The 19101-nt window shown below is 38.5% G+C and overlaps 1 long non-coding RNA gene across 1 annotated transcript in view; it reads right to left on the bottom strand.

The window, feature by feature from the left end:
* The window catches only part of LOC121669586, a 29603-nt gene that overhangs the window by 9813 nt on the left and 689 nt on the right, over positions 1–19101 (bottom strand). The window lies entirely within an intron of this gene.

Below are 19101 nucleotides of genomic sequence, written 5' to 3'. Positions count from 1 at the left end.
CATATACTTGCAGATAGAATTTCTTACAACCTGAAATAAAAATACAACTGATGCAAGAAATCAAGGATAGAAGTCTTTTTTAATTGAGTGACAGATAATAAGAGGCAGTAGAGAATAGATGCTCTCTGGTGGGCCTGGTTATGAGGGATGCTCCTCATTTTCAGTCCAGGAGCACATAGAGCAATCTCTTCAGCAGAGTTTTCAATCACTGTATTTCATAAATCCCAGAGACCACACACAACTGCCAGCATAAGAGTGAAATTAAGATCCTGTACTAAGTGAGAATTTGATTTTGCCCTGAGCAATTTCTGCAGAAAATTTTCTTAGTACTTCAGCCTGTGAAGTATTACAGGTACAGCATTAAAACAGATAGTTTCATTTCTACAACCAGTAAAAGCTCCTGAGTGACAGTAGGTTCAGCTCCCAGTTTCATACCTAAATTGAGCAAAAGGAAATCAAGTAAATAGGAGCAAGGAAATTGCAGCCTGTTTGTGTACCATCAGATCAGACCATAGCTCTTACACTAACATGAGATAAATGGGCACATCATACTTGACAGGCAATAACCTCAGTTCTAACCAATAGGTTTAGAGTTTTGAAATATTTTTTTTTTAACCTGGATTTTAGTCTTTATGTCAGTCTAGAAAAAGAAAGCTTCTCAAAATACTATGTAATATATGTGTCAAAACCTATTCTGTGGAGAGCAGTTTATGCTTTAAATTTGTAATAGCTGGCTGCCTTGTAATGTACTACTGTTCATGTAATTGCCATCAAATTTTAGTGTTTTGGTCGAATAGTTATTTGCTGTTAAGTCACAATCTGCTTCTTACGCGCTGCTTGTAGGGAACTATGAAATTATCTGTCTATGATAAAATAGCTTATGGAAGTGGGTAGCAGTTGAGCCTAATACTAATGGTTAGGTAATTGCAGTGAAGTGTAGAGAGATTCTTCAGACCGCTGTTTTTCTAGAGTCTGTGCAGGCAAGTAGTTAAAAAGTGCCTACTTTAGTTACAGGAAACATTAACTGTATGAAACACACAGGAGAAAGGGGAAGCAATTATGGGCGCATATAAACATAGTTAAACAAAAATAAAATTAGGCCTACATATTTTGTATGAAGATGAGAATCTTCTTAAAATGAACATTTTAAGAGGAATCCAGCAGACACTGCAGACAGACTGAATCAGCTACTGGAAGAAAAGGGTAAATTGATTCATGTCATCTCAATAGCATTGATTTTGTACCTCAGACGTCATGATGATCATTCTTTCCTCCAGATCCTTTTAGTGAAAACAGTCAATAAGCATACTTGCCTTATTGCCTTAAATTCTTAAGTCTTCACAAAATCTCCCTCGCCCCTGGATTAAATGCCAAACCTTTCCTCACTTGATTTATTTTGCTTTTCTTCAGTTTTCTGTTTGTTGTTGATTTCAATTTTCTGGCATTTCCTTTTAAATTTGTTGGATTTTATTCAATAAAATTTATCCAGGAAATTGAGTGAAATGCAACCACTTAGCTGGAATATTTTCCCCAGATCTTCTGTAGCAGAAAATAAAAGCAGCGTAAACCTCTGCCATTATCTCATTTAAATCTGTTTCTGCTTTCAGGTTATAGCCTCACTAAATTAGCATTAGAGAAACAGACCTTTATGTTAAATTCATTGCAGGGCTGTGCCAGCAGGACTAGCTGCATTTTAGTGGTCCCTCATTGCCTGTTTGCACAAAATTATAGTCAAGCCCTGAATAGTAAATTAAAATGGAACACAACCTTTTTATGTTGAACTTTGAGTAGTTGAAAGCTTAAGCTTCTGTAGAACCCCATTCCTATTGCATAAAGCATGTTTTCCATATTTAAAATTCTGATTAATTAAAAACACTTGCAGTAATTAACATGCATGCTAGAGGAAGCCAGAAATTATCTATACAAAATTGCTTGTGGTTTATTTTGGTGTACATACAAGAAAACTTGATATACAAACTCTTTGCCTGGACTTCTGACTCCATGAAGAAACGCTGTCTGGGTGTCTGGTTTTACGTTATTCCTTACAGTAGGTTTTTCTCTCACAGGCAGCTCTGTCTCTTTGAGTGGAGTTCTGCCTTGTGTGTATTTCATCTCCTCAGTTTGTGACCCAGTAGTTTGTGACCAGTTCTCCTCTTGCTTACTACCTCTATCTTTCTTTTTGTCAATGAGCCCTTCTTTGTCTTCTTCACATGTATTACTGTATTAATATAATACATTAAGACACTGTAGGAAACGTGATAACTAATAACTATTGCTACAAACAGCAGCCAGGGTTGTTGAAAGATGTTGCCAAATGAGGTGAACTCAATGGCACTTTACAGTATTTAAGCCAGTATTTTGCCTTGCCTGCTTGCCATATATTTCTTTCAAAACAAGGGTTCTCCGGTCCATAATCCTACAAAGAGCTGTAATAAGATGAAGTGTCTATTCAGAATTTAGGACTAAAACATTGCTAAAAGGATATAATAAACTCCCCACATATACACAGCACTGCATCCCAGTAAGCTCCTGTTTTATTTTACAGTCTGAGCAAGAACAAGAATAAGCCAAGCCCATCTAAACAGTAAAGATATAGTGCTGGTTTTCATGGAGGCTTTTAACAGAATCTACTCTGAAAAACTGATTTTACTTGATAACTAACCTGAAAATGGATACTGAATGAAATGTGAAATTACTGAAATGGCTTTAATTCTTTCATAAATGCAAGTAAGATTAAGGTCCCTATCAGCTTTTACGAGAAGAAGGGCAAAATATTTAATCCACAGTTTGTTTTGTTCTTGTTTGTGTCTGGGCTGTTTAGGAACATGTGATCACTGTGCGTGGACCAGGTGGACCACTGAACCTGCTTCATTATTGTCACAACATCTCTTTGTGCAATCTCCATTTTGAGATTTTGAGTTGATTTTGATGATACTTGCAAAAGGCACTGTAGAGTCTGTGGGCGATGTGTTTATTCAGAGTGCATATGTGTCTGAGCACACACACTGGATGGAAATTGTTCATCTCATAAACCTGCCGGAAGACAGATACTGAGTCTGCAGCTCCCCTGAAAACTCACCCAGAGTTGCAAAGGCAAGCTCACCTATCAAGACTGACTTTGCGGATCTGGTCTACCTATTCCTAGTGCTGCAAATTCAGTGTTGTGCTGTTGCTAGATGTTCTTGGTACTCTTCTTGTGCAGTTTACTAACCAACGAACCACTGTGCTTCTTCATGGATATGCCACTTGTGGATGAATGATCTGTGGAAGAAAAGCTCAATGACTTTCAAAGACCTGTGTATTCTTCCAGTCAACCCTAGCACAGTCCCCCCAACTTTACAGTTAATAGCTGCACATGTATTCCAAAGAAAAATGTTTCTTCATTATATGCAAAATTTCCTATTAAAATAACCTCTGTCCAGTGCCTCATATGGGCAACTACAATGTTTTCTGTGCATGAAAGTGGAAAGACTTCAGGTGACTAAAGATGATTTTTAGACAATAGAGAGAAGTTTTTTAGCAGTTAGAGAGACCATGATATTTCTCACAGTGTCAGTCATTTACTTATGACTTTGTATAAGTCTAAGTTGTCAGGTATAAGATAGTGTGGCATTATTTTTTTCCTGTGTGTGAAAATAGACTATAATAATTATTGCAAGATGGCTCAGAAGCTTTGGATTTCTCTCCTGCTTTATTGTGCACTGATTACCCCTTGTGGACAAGCCCATTAGTCCCTGTTAGTGTGTTAATGGTTTCCCCAGAACACTCTGCAGCAGGACTTGTGATGATGGAGTCACCTCACTTTACAAGTAAAGCAATTTGAACAAAAATCAAATTTGAATCAAATTTGAAAAATCGGTCCCAGTGCATTTACAAAAACCAAACCAAAGCTTTCCTAGAATAATTATTTATCCTTCTTCACTCTTTCTCCTGTTAGTATTTGAAGATGATTTTATACCACACCACCAAGGAAGTTTTTTGTCATTGTTTGAGTGATTGCATGACTCAGTCATGAAAAAAGTAACCAATATAAATTCACGGTGGTGACACCTTTTAATACCAGCAGTTATGTGTCCTGTATATCATATAAAGTATGATTAACTCTTGGGGGTTACAGAGAAATCAGTTAGCCAGAGTGTGAAGATGTCAGACTACTAGGCTGTGTATTTGCTGGTATTTCAAATTGGCACCTGTTGGTAATTTATTTGATTAAAAATTAGCATATCCAGATTTTGCCATGCTGTGAGGGCTGATTTAGCAACAAATTGAAAAACAGGCTGATTTGGTAGTGTGCTGCTCTAGAATAGGAAGAGATGGTTAAGCTTACTATTACATGGAGTTGAGGAGGTAAGGCTTCATTTACTCTGAAATTCACCACTGATGTTTTCACCTAAGAACCTGTCTCATCTAAGAACCTGTACTGGGTGTACTGCGTCAGTCAAAAGGCCCAGCTAGCCCAGTGAGCCATGTCCAGCACTGGCCACACAGAGAGGCCCAGGAAAGAAGCACAAGGCAGGCAGGAATTACACCTTTCTCCCAATACATTCCTGTACTCCAGCTGTTTTCAGCTGTCTCTCCTAGGGCTGAATGTTGTTTGGGAGTCTTAAGTAGCCCTTAGAAGACCTCTCTTTGTGCCCATGTGAGCTTTACTATCTGCAGTTGTGGCAAAAAGTTTCAGTGTCACATGAAAAATTACCTTTCTTGTTTGCTTTGAACCTGGCTGCTGCCAGCCTCTTCTCTAGATGATTTGTAAGGTCTCCTCCAATCCAATCCAATCCAATCCAATCCAGTCCAATCCAATCCAATCCAATCCATTCTTTTCCAGACCTGGGAGCCCTAACTAATTTAAATCATGCTCTAAGTGGAAATATTTCCTTTTGCCTTTCAGTATTACTGCTAGATTACACCCTTTTGCCCTTTCATACTAGAAATTGTTTGGTAGATTTTACAACAGCTGACTCCACAACTTCTATTGCACAGAAATATTTAACTTCTGTATATTTCTGTGTACACCTATGTCTGATTCTGGAATGGTGCAAATCTGTAAATTTTCTGTTTTCAAAGAAGAAGCTCTGTCTGTTTAGACCAAATGAAGTTGTCACTGGGGATTTGCCTTTCTGTTTATTGATGATGGTGTAAATTCAACAGGTATTTGAAGATTTCTACAACTTTTGTAGCCTACCTTAAAAACAATCAATGATCTAAATCCTCAAAATAATCTCTGTACAGAATTAAATGATAAAGAGAATTGTTTAAAACAAAGTAGAACTGTGTTTTCTTCTTTTTGGACTTAGGCCTACTTGCCAATTGAATTTGATCTGATATTACTGCTCTGGTGAGAATTTGGGCTATGGAAACAGTATATACTTTAGGAGTGCCTTATGTAACTTATTCCATGGGTAGTATGAGAACACAGCATATTTCAATAGTGAATACTTCAATGCAAGTCTGACAAGTGACTGGCATAGATGAGTAACCTCTGTAAATGAAAAGTCTTTTAAATTGTGCACATTTAAAAGAAATATTCAGTAGCATTCAAATTAAATGTGAACTTTAATGAAACAAAGAAAGATCATAAAATAAACAAAGTGAAGCTGACTAAATGCTTTTTTCAAGGAATCTGTGGAAGAAACAGGAAAAGGTGTAGGCACAGTCTGCCTTTTTAATTACCACGTTAAAAATCAACATGCAAATTGTTTGTGCAGAAATCAAAACCAAACCAAGCAAACTACCTCAGAGCTGGGCAGCATTCCACCCTCAAGAGATTTATTACATCATGCCTTAAAACTGCCAGCAAGAGCTTCAGGGAATATTAGCATTGCAGTGTTGGAATAGTCCAAGCACCACCCAAGGAACTGGCACACACAGCTCATAGCTGGGCTATGCTTTGGAGATCACAATTCTTTCACAAAAATTCAGTATATAACTATTAACTTTGATCTACATGTATGCACTTTTTCAATAGTTTGAGCAGTCATTGAGGAAATCACGCAATAAAGAGTCTGTTTACAATTTCTGAACAAGATAGCATTTAACAGGAAGCAAGTCAGATAACTGACTTCTACATTCAAACCACGTTGACAAACTGTATTTCACACTTAAGATATAAAACAACTCTGTCAATCCTTGTTGCCTTTTGAGCCAATTTTATGCCTTAATGAAAAAGGATTTTAGCTTTTTTTTGGCCTAGTAAACTTTGTGTAGAAGGTGACAACCTGAAGAATTTGCTGCCATATCTTAGTTTCTGCTCCTTCAGAGATACAGATGTCCAGTCTTAACCAGGTGATTTTGCTAAAGCAATGAAATTAAAGGTTGACCAGGGATATGGACTCTCACACTTAATTAATTAAATGCCTTTTATTACTGAATAGTGAATGGAGACATTTGCTGTGGCAGACAGGTTATTTGATAACTGCTAGTTGCAGATCCTTTTTGGGCTTTTCTATAAAATACACATTGTACAATTCCTGTGCACTGAAGAAATATGAAATACATTTCTGTGTTCCTGAAGCAGAGTAAGTACGTTTCTCTGCCACTGCTGTATTAGACTCAGCTTACAGGGAACCTTCAGCATTGTTTTCAGAAGACACAAGGGAATGCTGAGAGGCTACAGCAAGTCACAGTACAGGCAGAGCTCTTGAAGCTGAATGATGTTTCAGTTACCAAATCCTCCAAAGATGTCGGGATAAATAAAACCCTCTACCACTGTCTTTTTAGTGTTAGTGAGTAAGGCATTACTTTATTCTTGGCCAGCAGGTGTGTGTGTGGCCAACAAAACTCTGGCCTCTACACAAATGTAGATACAAAACTCATTCACTTATTCATACATTTTTAGCAAACAAAGAAATTAATGTTCATTGGTTCTAAATTACATCATTTTCTTTCATTAATTAGTATTCTGTCCTTTATTGGTTTTTGATTTCTCACTTCTCATGCTAATTAGCTTACATTTTTCAGTCTTTTTAGTACCTTTTTCCCAGGTAGGGACTTTTCAACACATATATGCTGAGTCCTTGTTAACTTCTTCTCTATCTTCTGGTTTCTGAAAAATGTCCTTGTAGTCCATAAATTCTGTGCTTCTTGTATCCAGTTTCAACAATACATCATTCTCTCCCAGGCCTTGTTCATTGAAGCCTATCAAGGTTAGCTTAGCAAAACTTAAAGTTTCAGTAATTTTCCCAAGCTGTATTCCCACATTAGCTGCTTATGACAACTTCGCTAAATGCTGGCTAAGAGTAATTTAAGAATGACACACTATTTACAATTAAAATTCATATTGGTTATAATTAATTTAAAGAATTAATTTAAAAGTTAATTAAAACCATTAACTAAAATTATTAAGAGATTCTATAATTTCCAACACTTCCAGAATAATTTCACTACTTCTGCGCTATTTCATAGTGCCATCTTGGGACATCAGGGCCTATGCTGCTGTCTCTTAGTTACTTATACAATCAGCTGATTTATCAAATAATAATATTTTCTACCAGTTTCCCTAAATTATGGCACAGGATGTAAACCTTTTCTAAACTACTTGTCACTCACACCCTTCAGTGTGGATTCTGGGCCATATCTTCCTCTTGATGTCAAGGAAAAGGACCAGTTCCTTATAAAATTACTGCCAAAAGCATACCATTAGCTGGAATTAAGCTGGTTAGCCTCCTGCAACGAACTGCCTTCTGTGCTACATGGTCATCTAATTTGTGAAACCTTATTTAAAAATGCACACAGTGTGCCAGGTGAAAAAAGCTGCATGGAGCTTGACACTATTCATACTTAAATGAACACTGGCATTATACTTATATTGTTCTGTGTCCACATTTCTGACATTTTCCTTTAGAAAGCTGGTAGCCACAGAGTGTTCCCTTGGTGTGCACACAGCAGCATTTTGGGAAGTGTGGCCTTATATTTTCTTTTGACTTCTAAACTGACTCTGTAGTACCTGAGGTCCATTATGCAACACCATCTGTGTAGCAGGGAGTATTTTCAACTGCTCACCCTGCAGGATCTCAGAGCACTTTCCAAAACAATGTACAAGTGTCATTTACTGAGCACTGTATGGGGCTTATTACAGCTCAGTAAATATTTCACCCATTCAATAAAACCTACATTCAGAGCCTGCATAGGGTGGGTGTCTGTAAGAGTTCAAGAGTTGAAGAGAGGTGGCAATACCAGAGAATATAAAACCTACTGCAATAAAATTTGAACCAATAGGACTGTTAACAGCCAGAAACAGCCCCCAGGAACAGGGTGTGTGATGAAATCTTATGATAAAAGAGCAGCTCACCTGCATTCACTGAAGGTTTGAACTTTAAAACAAAACACTCCAATGCAATTAACCTCCCCAAGATACCAATAAAAGAACATCTTTGTCGTGCCAACAGCAAAATAAAACTGCAATAATTCTGATGAAAATCTAGCCTTCGATATTATTTAAAAAGAAACTGTAGCATCAGTATTGATACATCCCATTGCTGTCCTGTGAGAGCCACCTTCTATCTGATGATTTCAGAGCTCTTCTGCACATGTTGGCTCACTGCCTTTGAGACAGTTGTTATCTCACCATTCTGCAGATGAGAGCAGGAAAGGTAATGATGAATAAAGTGATCAAAGTTCACACAACAAATCAACAGCAGAGCTGATAGGAGAAACATCCTCATTCCAGTTCATCTACTGTAACCATATTTGTCTGCCTTTGCAAGGTATATCTAACACTGGGTTTATCTTGCCAGGTTATGCATACAAAATGTGACAGGTTTTGTGCAGCTGCCCTGCCACAGCTACACTACAGCTATATATTCCAGCACGCCATTCCAACGCACCCATCAGTGTGATGGAGTTGAGTTTTACCACTTACTTGGCACAAAATTTCAAAAGTAGACAAAAAACCAAATTTAAAATCTGGACAGAATAAGTTGGAGAAGAGTGGATTGAAAAAAAAGATTCAAGACAGGAAATCCAGATCAGTTTTACAGTGCTGGTGAAGCTCATAGGTACCTCAGCCCAAAGAAGCAGTTGGTCTTACTGAAAAGCAGATTGCATGAATTGCATGATTATCCATAAAAACTAGCAAAAGCCACTTCACATGTTTATCTTCCAGCCACTTCACATATTTCTCTTTCTTGTTGAAAGGAGACTACCCACATTCAGAGTAACAGAATAGCATGAAAGTTTCTCTCCACTAGCGACCAATAATAATTTCTGGCAATAGCAGCTATTTTGTTCATGCCAGTGGATATTTTGAAACATTTCAAACTATTACAGTAGAGATTTAAAATCTTCTTTTACATGTGCATGTTCTGATTCAGAATATTTAGAAACTTGCCAACAAGAACAGCTCTACTCTTTTAAGAGGTGAAATGGTCAAAGGTTTTGCATATATTTTTACGGCTGTATTGATGATGAGAGTGAGGTATGGCTGACTGCCACACAGAACTCAGAGAAGTCACTGGCAGATGAGACATGACCTGCATCATTTGTTTAGGTGGGAACAGAAGCTGCTTTGCTCACCCTGGACATGTATAATATAATGTCAGTCAGATGGGCACACACATTTCTTTCCATGAGTTACTGCTGGCCACCCTCTAGGACTCTGCCTTTAGAAAATACTCCTAAGTTGCTTATTCATCCAAATCCTTTTTTGGGTTTTGACTGAATGATACATTTGCAGTAACTGGAAACACATATATAGGTATTTCATAATAATACAGTTTAATTATCTAATTGCATTATTTTAGCTATGTAAAGTTTTGTGTTTTTGAAGTGTGAAAGAGAAAATAATAAAAAATAAGCTTATAATAATTACTACAGGTCTGAAGGCTTCCTGGCTTGTGACCATCCTTTATGGAATCGCTATAGAGGAACCCTGGAATGATTAAATCCTGCTATATAAATCTTGCTGCTCCAAGATCTGTGCTGCCATTAACGTGTTTTTGGCTCGTCAGTGTTTCAGCTGTATCTACATATGTCAGTTCTTACCAGTTCTCTCTCATGGCACTCCTATTTCTGTTATCAAATATGAACTTGGCTGTAGGATCAAGAGGAAATAGAAACATCAAAAAGAAGTAATAATTTGTATTAAAATATGTCTGTAAAAGATTATGTAAACTTTTCATCATTGATGTCTCCAGTGACAGAGGAGCTAAGCTTTCTTCAACTCTTCCCTGGAGGCAACTCTTTGAGTTCAAACAAATAGCAAGTCTTATTTGAACACAATATAAATGTAGACCATGTTGGCTTTGTAAGATTTCTTTGCTGCCCTAGCCATCACAGAGGGTGGAGTAAATGCTGCAATTTATCCGTAGCTCTTTGCCCACCCTGTAAATGTAAATTCAGTTAGGCGGAATTAAGAAGGAATTCTGGTTTACCTTTGCTAAGATAAGACTAGATAGATGTTATATGCATTTCTAGCTCAGTCTATCTACCATCTGCAGCATTCATGGAAAGGGAAGAGCACAAAAAGAGGCTCATCCACTTTGAGTTCTTATGAGGTAGGAATCTTTATTACGTACTGCAGACTTTTGGGCATAACTCTCAAATTAGTAAACCACTTCTCTCGATTCCTTGCGCAAATTAAAGTTTTGTGTTACCATTTTTGATAAAATAAATTTTAATCTTACACATGCACCATCTTCAAATCCAAGTTTTACCTCAGAATTGGAAAAAGCTTGCATACAATAGAGAGCTTATGATTAGTGCAAATAAGGACTACTACAGCAGCCAAACACATATTTGCTTAGAAAGCAAAAGTGGATCTTTTAGCCCTGCATCAGCACTGGCCAGGTCAGTAACTGCCTTCAGTAGCAACCAGGTCCTAACCTGGGCCTTGCCCTGCTGCTTTTTGTGTTGCTAAAAGGCATTGCAACAGGTCAGCTTAATCTGGCACAACTGAGGAGAGATGGCTGCCTTAAGCAATGCTTAAATACTTTATCTAAGAACTACCAGACTTTATAAAAAGTGTACCTGTATATTACTGGTGTTGAACCCCTCCTGGCTGATTGTTAGAGGTGCTCTGAAATAATCACTTGAATGTTAATTCAAGAAAGGTCAAAGGTTAGCAATGAAAACTGTTTCAATTCTTCATATCATGCAATATAACATTTTTCAAAATTACTAGAGAAATCTTAATTATTTGTCTTTTCTAACTATAATGGATCGCTTTCCTTCTTTAAGGTTAGAAGTAAATTGCTTATCAAAAGAATCCAGGGAAAAAGAAGAAATGAGATAGCCAGTTCTGAAGCCTAGCAACAGTGCAGTGCCTCTGAACATTACTGACAAAAGCTTTGTTTCTCTCCACTTGCTGACAGCTTTCTGGTTACAGTGGGACACTAAGGGAGCTGCCACCAAGTGGGAATGCTGGATGTTAGAAGCAAAACCTTAAACAACCTTGGCATTTGGTGGAGAAACAACACAGACGGGCATACCAGAGTAGCTTGCTCACAACAGCCCTTCATTCCCTACAGCCTTTCATTCCCAGCAAAGAGCCTGGTATGTTTTTAACCATCTGGAGTTTGTTTTGCTTGTTTTTGTTTTTGTTTTTTTTTGTTTTTTCTCCAGGGATAATGCAGTTTAATAAGTTAGAAATTAAGTCTTGAGTACAACTATCACTGTAGCAAGACTCACTTCCAGTGCTGCAAGTAGATATTTTGCTTCAGTTGTAGAAGAGCTGGTGGAAGTGAAGGCTTTATTTCTTCTCTGTGACTGTGGGGAGTTTATTTTATTTCATGAGATATGAAGCCATGCTTTATACTTAATTGTTAGCCACAATCTTTGTTTTGTGCCGATGCTGCTAGAAACGGGAATGCAATTCAAGTGAAGGCCCTGCACATAACTTTTAAATTTCCAGGAGGGGTACAGTATCTGGTTTATCTGGCACTTGCTAGGAGGTAGATCGTTTTTCTTAATGTACTTGCTAATGGAAGGAAAAACTGGTCCTTCAAGTTACATGTGGGACATGTGACGTGAGAATGGGCTGGTAAGTAAATTGCACCGATAAATTGATTTTGCTTGCTTATTAGCTGTTTTTCCATTGGCGCCAAATACTGATAGATGCAATAACAATGAAATGCCCTTGGGACATTTAAGAACTATTTCAATTGCAGCTACTGATGTAATAATAAATTCACATAAATTAGTCAAAAGCAAAACAAAATAATTGAGTCTAATGAAAGCTTAATTGAATAAGATGTGTTTGTCTTGCCTGGTTTTAGTTTACAGAAGTATTTATGTCCACAACTCAGCACAGTTTCATGTGACATGCCAGGCTAGTGCTGCAGACTGTCCTTCTCCAGCACATCTTTTATTGGCTGCTCATTCTTTGAAAGTGTGTGCATAAACCTCTTGCAAAGGCCATGCTGAGAAACAAGACAGCTGGGGTTATTATTTGAAAAGCTGATAGTATTTTCTCTATAAGCCACAGATAAAATGTTCCACATTTCTATTTCAGGCTGTAAACCAGACCTGGCTGTTCTTGAGTGTAAGTTTACCTTCACAGGAAATCCATTGTTTGGAAAGCTAATGGAATTACCACACCCTGTGAGCACACAGATGAGGCTCTCAGATAAGTTCTTGTTCTCCATGAATACCTAGAAATTACCTGATAATGCTATTGTTAAATCGCAATATCAAAAATCTTACAAGAAATGATAAATTTATTTACACAAATCTGTTGGGATTGGGAACTTGATCTGAGAGAGGAAGCAAATTAGCAAGTAGGAATTTTAATGTCCAGTCCAATGCAAAGATAAATCATCAATCTGGAATAAATTACTGCAAGTTAGCAAGAACCCAAATTCAAGGGCCAAGATCTTAAAGCAAGAGTTTTGTACCTGTTGTACAAAAACACTGGCAACCTAGTAACTTTATTTATTCCCCTCTGGATGTATACAAATCAAAAACTATTCTGAAGAAACATTTTTGCACCGTCAAGCATTCAAAAAAATCGGCACTTTCTCCTTCCCTCTTGTGGCAGAAATAGGAGCTGAGTAAAGATAGGAAATATTCACATAAAAATGTGCTGGTGATGAACAAGTGCATTTCCTCCATAGAGGGAAAAAAGTCCAGAAGAGAGAATTAATACAGCTGTAATGTACTATGAAAATAGTGTAGACACCAGCACTCTTTTGAGTGCCTTGCATTCAGTTCTTATAAAATAAATCTGAGCAAGGAAACCTTGAATATTGTAGCAATTAACATCTTAGCAATACCACATTAACATATTTAGAAGTTAGTAATTACTACTCAGCTCTAGAAATGTTTCTTCTTCTAGTATTTTGCAGTAGAAAAAGTGATGAATTTGTCTGTCTGCAAGGATATCCCAGCTCCTCCAGGAATAAGAAATGCATGGATATGATGTGAAACATGAGAGAGAGGACTTCTTTCTTTTTGTCTCCATATACAACTAGACCAGAAATTCAGTTTCAGATTAGGTCCCACTAAAAGATCAGGCCATATCCATTAACATATTCAGAAAATTTGATTAGAAAATCTAGTTGCAAAACTCAATTTGTTTATATGGCAGTTCTGAGGGTGTGAAAAATATGATTTTTAAAGTAATGTCCTCCCCTTGCTCCTTACAGAAGGCACATTTTTTTACCAGCAGAATCCTGACAAATTTAGAACTCTCACTCCAAAACTTAAGGCACTTGAGACAAAAGGGACAGAGCTTTAAAAAGGCTGGCCCAAGTAGCTGACAGTTTAAGAAAACAAGTATTTCTGCTGTCAGCAACTGAAATGAGATCCTAAAGTGGGAAGTGCAGGGCCAGCTTCAGGCGTCAGTGTCTACATTGCAGCTCATCCAGCTTGTAATGCAAGTTACATTGTTGGATTTAAATCCTGAAGTAGCTTTTACTGTGAATAGTTTTGGATAATCCAAATCAAATAGTTTTGAATAATCTGTATTTTACTTACTCATCTGCAGGGACAAATGATCGTGTTTGCACATCTGTACTACTTGTGGCTCAATTTAAAATAAGAATGTACACATGGAGAAGATCCTTTTGCCTTTGTATTTACATGACTGTTTTTCCAATGTAATGCATGTATCATCTCTGTTCTGCTGAGACACACACACTGCTGCTGTTAGTGAAGTTGTCCCTGCTTCATTCCCCCAGAAGAGATATCACAGTGCAGCCGTATTTTCCACATAACCATAGGCATCTCTGAGGTTTAATGAGCATCCACAATATGATTTTTTGATTACACGACCCACCTAGCACATTTTAATTGTGTTTGTCCTTTGTTCCTTTTGACCTTTAAGCCTTTGCCTGCAATAAAACCAGTAAATAGACAGCAACAAACTGACATGCCACATCAAGTCCCACCAGAATTCAAAAAGAAGAATTGTAAATGTGGAAGTGTCAAGAAAGAATAAGTTTGCCCTGATTCATATAAACACTTTATTTAAATGCTTTGGATACAGATAAAACAGTCCTTGTGCAATAGTTGTTATGGTTTCACCTGCTTCAAGCTGGAAACTGAAAGTGGTTTGGTTAATGGGACAGAAAAGTTTGTTGAGTTGCTCTGCAGCTGCAAGTACTTCTGTGTGTTATGGTGAAGCACTGTCTCACATCTTTTAACAGGACTATACCTCAGTAATTCAGATTTTTTGTTTTGTTTGTTTTGGTTGTTTTGGTTTTGGTTTTTTTTTCACAGAGGAGGAACCATTGTTTTGTAGTGCACTTACAATGACTGGCTGTACTGCTGGTATTTCCTGGAAAAGGAGAAATAAATTCAGGTTTTCTTGATACCCTTTCATGGACACGGATATAAGTCTTAGTTAAAATGTTTTAAAACTTCTCTTGCAACATTACTAACTTGGGGGGGATGGGGCATGGTTCAAGTATTTGAAATTCTTTTCTACCTGAAGACCTAATAAGTACAAGATCTGATTTCAAACCAATGGAAAAAGCAGGAAAAATTCTGAGGGCTAGAAAGAAAACACTCGATGGATCCTTTAAAGTGTTCTTTTGAATTTAGGAAATTTGGTTTTATATTAAATGATTGGTAATAGTCTTAGATATTGTTTTTAAAAAAAAAGTTTTATGTAACATTGGCAGTTTCTGTTATCTCATTGCTATTGTGTCTTGAATTTCCTTTAACCCTTGTGACATGTTTTCTGTAATTCTAATGTTACGGCTGCATTTCTGCAGTTTCCTGACTGGTGCAGTGTCTGGGTACTCATAGAATGTTGACTTCTACATGGAGGAAAAATTAACCGATTTAGATTTTTGTGTTTTTTTTCCCAACTCATCCTCCTCCCCTGTATATACAGTCGTTATTTAAGAGGGACAAAGGTGTAACACCCTTCCACTCCAGTTCCATTTTTTTCAAATGTAATTTCTACATTTGTTTCTTAAATATACTGGTTCTTGAGCTGTTCCTACCCATGTCTTCTTCCTACTTCATATGACAAAACAAAGCTTGGATAAATTATGCTAGAAACTGTATTATTCTTTATAGTAAGCAAAGAGAAAAATACCTGTAACACTCTCCTGTTCTGATCTTAGTTTTAGTGGTCCTTGACTTCTACCATTTTACAGTGGTCTGCAACAGGTAATATAGAATAGCTGGTATGAAGTAAAGCCAGTTTGCAGCACCAAGCTGCATATAGGAGGATTCAGGTAAGTGTGTGGTTTAGCTCTGGTGTCACCTGGAGAACTGGACGTCTTTATAAGTGAAGTATTTCCAAGGTACAGTAATACTGAAATAAATAAAAAGTGTCCACAAAACCTAAGGCAACCAAAGCCCCAAACGGACACTTAAAACCCCACCCCAAATTAACTTGAGAAGTACTTTTTAACATCCCTTCCAGCTCTGGTGATTCTTCCTTTCAAGTTTACTTTTACTAATAAGATAGCTAAAAGTGGAATTTGTTTCTAAAGTTTTTGAGGCCATCATACGATGGGATGAGGGTACCTTTCATATAAAGGGATAAGGATTTAAGGTATTTTTTTGAGGAGCTGTTGTTATCCATTAAGACTGCTTTATGTCTCTGGGGTTCAGAGATAGTGAAGAATAAGAGACAACTTGTTAACATTGCACAGAGAAAGAAAAAGTTCACCAAAGTAAAATTTTGTTTCTAGGAAGGTTTAAATGTGGACTTCAGTATGTGTTCAGGTATTTGGGGGAAAAAGCCAAAATACCTTTACATTCCATTGTAACTCAAGTTGCTACTCCGAGGAACTTCTGAAACAGGTGGCAGGATGTCTCATCAAAGTGAAACTAGAGTTGCCCTGCTGAGATTCCACCTGCTATGTAAAAGTGCTACCACCTTCTTGCCAAGTGGAAAGAATTAGCTGACTCCAGCAGATTTTGGGTCTGTATCAGGTAAAAGTGATTCACTAGGTTGTGAGACTGAGCACTTGAAAATGTAAACTGCACAACAAGAACTAGAATCCTCCACCTTAAAATTGTTTAAGAAAATTAATTTCCTAACCATAGTAGTGAAAAAGTGTCCCATATTCTAGTGTAAATTTCCCTTCCCAAGGGTTTCAGAGCACCAATAAACTAAGGCTCTGCCCCTTGCTCACAGGAAGAAGTTGTTGGGGTCACAAGTGGCATTCTACACCTAAAACTGAGCTTTTTGTGGTGCAAATAAAATTAGCTGCTGGCCTTTTAGTATGATTTGGGAAATGTACTTGAAATTGTATGTACCTGTTGCATTTAGTATTTGTAAAAAGTTAGCGCTCTATAACAGCACTCCTCTCACTAGCTTTTCATCTCTCTCCCTAGTAATTTAATTTTCTTTCTCCCATTATGTCATGGCTTAGCACAGCTTAGGTCACCAATTCCTCAAAATAAAAATGAGGCTGATAGCGGTAGCTGCTATTACACGGTTAGAAACACAATATAAATAAAAATAGCTCCAAACTGTACAAGTTATGTGCAGATTGATCACATTTTACCCACTGGTATCTCCAGTGGATACTGGGTATAGTACTGTGTCATTTTCTTTGATTTAAGATAATATGCCTGTAGCACAGATTATCATGGGCTTGAAAGCAAGTAAGCCAGCAGTAGTTTCCTCATTGCATTAAACAATCACTTGAAATGAACTTAATTTCACACCATAGTAAGTACAACTGAAATCATCACGAGTGTATCAATGAAATAGCCCATTTATTTTGGCCTGATTTTTGTGCAGTTTGTAAACATCTAAGAACTGTTCACATTGAAAGTACCCAAATATTTTGTGGGTTAGTAATCAGATTTATGTCTATAAAATAGTATTTTCCTACTAGACAGGAAAGACCCATCAGAAGATCTCCACTTTTCAGAAGTCTCCTGAACAGTTTTACTTTCTTTCAGAATCCTTCTTTAGGTGACCTCCTCCAAGTAAAGGCAGCATACAGTTAAATGTATCATTTGGAAAGCCATGCCTTAGTTTCTGGATCATCTTAATGCAACTTTGAATCACAGAATGATTTGTGTTGGAAAGGGGCCTTTAAAGGTCATCTAGTCCAACCCCCCTGCAATAAGCAGGGACATCTTCAACCAGATCAGGTTGCTCAAAGAGCCTTTCAATCTGACATTGAATACTTCCAGAGATGGGGTCTTCCTTCCCTTCCCTGCACTACACAGACTTTTGGCCCTTTTGCATATACCTAGACTTTAAAAATGTTTTTGATTTATGGAACTGGGTTTTGGAATATAAATCCTTGACTAAATTTGTAGGCAATATAATTGTTAGTAGGTATTACAACTGTCATAGTCACAGGAGCTAGCAACTGCACTCAGCACTTGACAACCATCAGCAATCTGCTTATGATCTCAATTTCTTAACTAATCTCTATTATTGTCAGTTAGGAATCAAAACCTTGGGGAAAAAAGCTATATTAATTATTTTTGCATTTCCAGATCACTCTGAAAGGTTGCTATGGGCACAGAATATTGTAACTCTTCTTTCTGTGCCCCAGACAATGCTTGTGGTGGTTGTGCCCTAAGCTCCATGTTAGCCCGCAGTTGATCCAGAATGTATGAAGTCAAAATAGGAAAACTAACAGACACTGGCATAATGTCTCACACTTTACAAGCACATTTTTGAATGTTTACTAGTTCTGGGGAAAACAAAACAAAACAAAACAAAACAAAAACCAACAAGAGGGCTTGTGAAATAAACCAGAGAAGACAAGTGTGAAGGAACACACGACTGAACACCAATATGCACGACAGCTCTTCTGAGTCTGGGAGGGAGTGCAAGAAGGATGTGATAGTTATAAAATATCCATCATTACCAGCTCTGGCTTTTACAGAAACCACAGAATCCTGGAACATACTCCCACTAAAATTCCTACTTCACATGCTATCTTCCCATCTCTGCCATTTCATCTCCCAAGCACACTGAAACATACCCAGTGCACATTACGAACTTTTAAAATGTATGCAGCTTTCCCACATGAATGTTTAGGAAACTATAGTTACGTCAAACGCCCTGAAATTCTACATCCATCCGAGTTCACCTGTTTATGGGCACTTTTGGGAAGGGTTCTGGTAAGCCACAAAGGCAGAACAGTCAAGGGTGCTTGGACAAGAGTGGGCCTCTCCCAAGTCCTGCTGTCACCCAGCAGACAGAGTACTCCTTTTTCTCTCATAATACAAAATTTCGTGAGATTTCTGTCTTTTGCAGGGATCTTTGCATTAAAACCCCTAAGCCTGTTCCCGGGCAGGATGCGCTGGGGCTGCGGGCGGGACCAGCCTGTTGCGGACAGCAGCGCTGCCGGGGGCTGCGGGCGGCCCTGCCCGCGGCACGGCATCGCTGCTGGGGACAAAGCCACCCGGGGGCGGGACGCCTCCCCGGAGGGCCAAAGGGCTGTTCAGCGGTGCCCTGCAACGCCGCCCCCGCGCCCCGTCCCCGCCGAGCTCCCTCGCGGGAGGCAGGACCGCCGCGGCGGCGCCCAGCCGGGCGCTGCTGCTCCGCGCTCACGCCCATTGCCGGGGAAAACGCGGCCGCTCCCGCGCCACCCGCGGGCTCTCGCCGCCGCCCCGCGGTCCCGCGCCCGGCGGGGAAAGCCCCGCGCAGCGATGGGGGGACGATGCCGAGCCCGTCCCGCCCGGCCGCTCCCGGGGCGAGGGCGCGCGGGAGGAGGCGGCGGGGCCGGGGGG

The sequence above is a fragment of the Corvus kubaryi genome, unplaced genomic scaffold (assembly GCF_017639235.1).
Source record: "Corvus kubaryi isolate FWS band 111438036 unplaced genomic scaffold, C.kubaryi_AGA036_p1.0 37392, whole genome shotgun sequence".
NCBI lineage: Eukaryota > Metazoa > Chordata > Aves > Passeriformes > Corvidae > Corvus > Corvus kubaryi.
The sequence above is the reverse complement of the archived record's forward strand: the minus strand, read 5'-3'. Positions and strand labels throughout refer to the sequence as shown.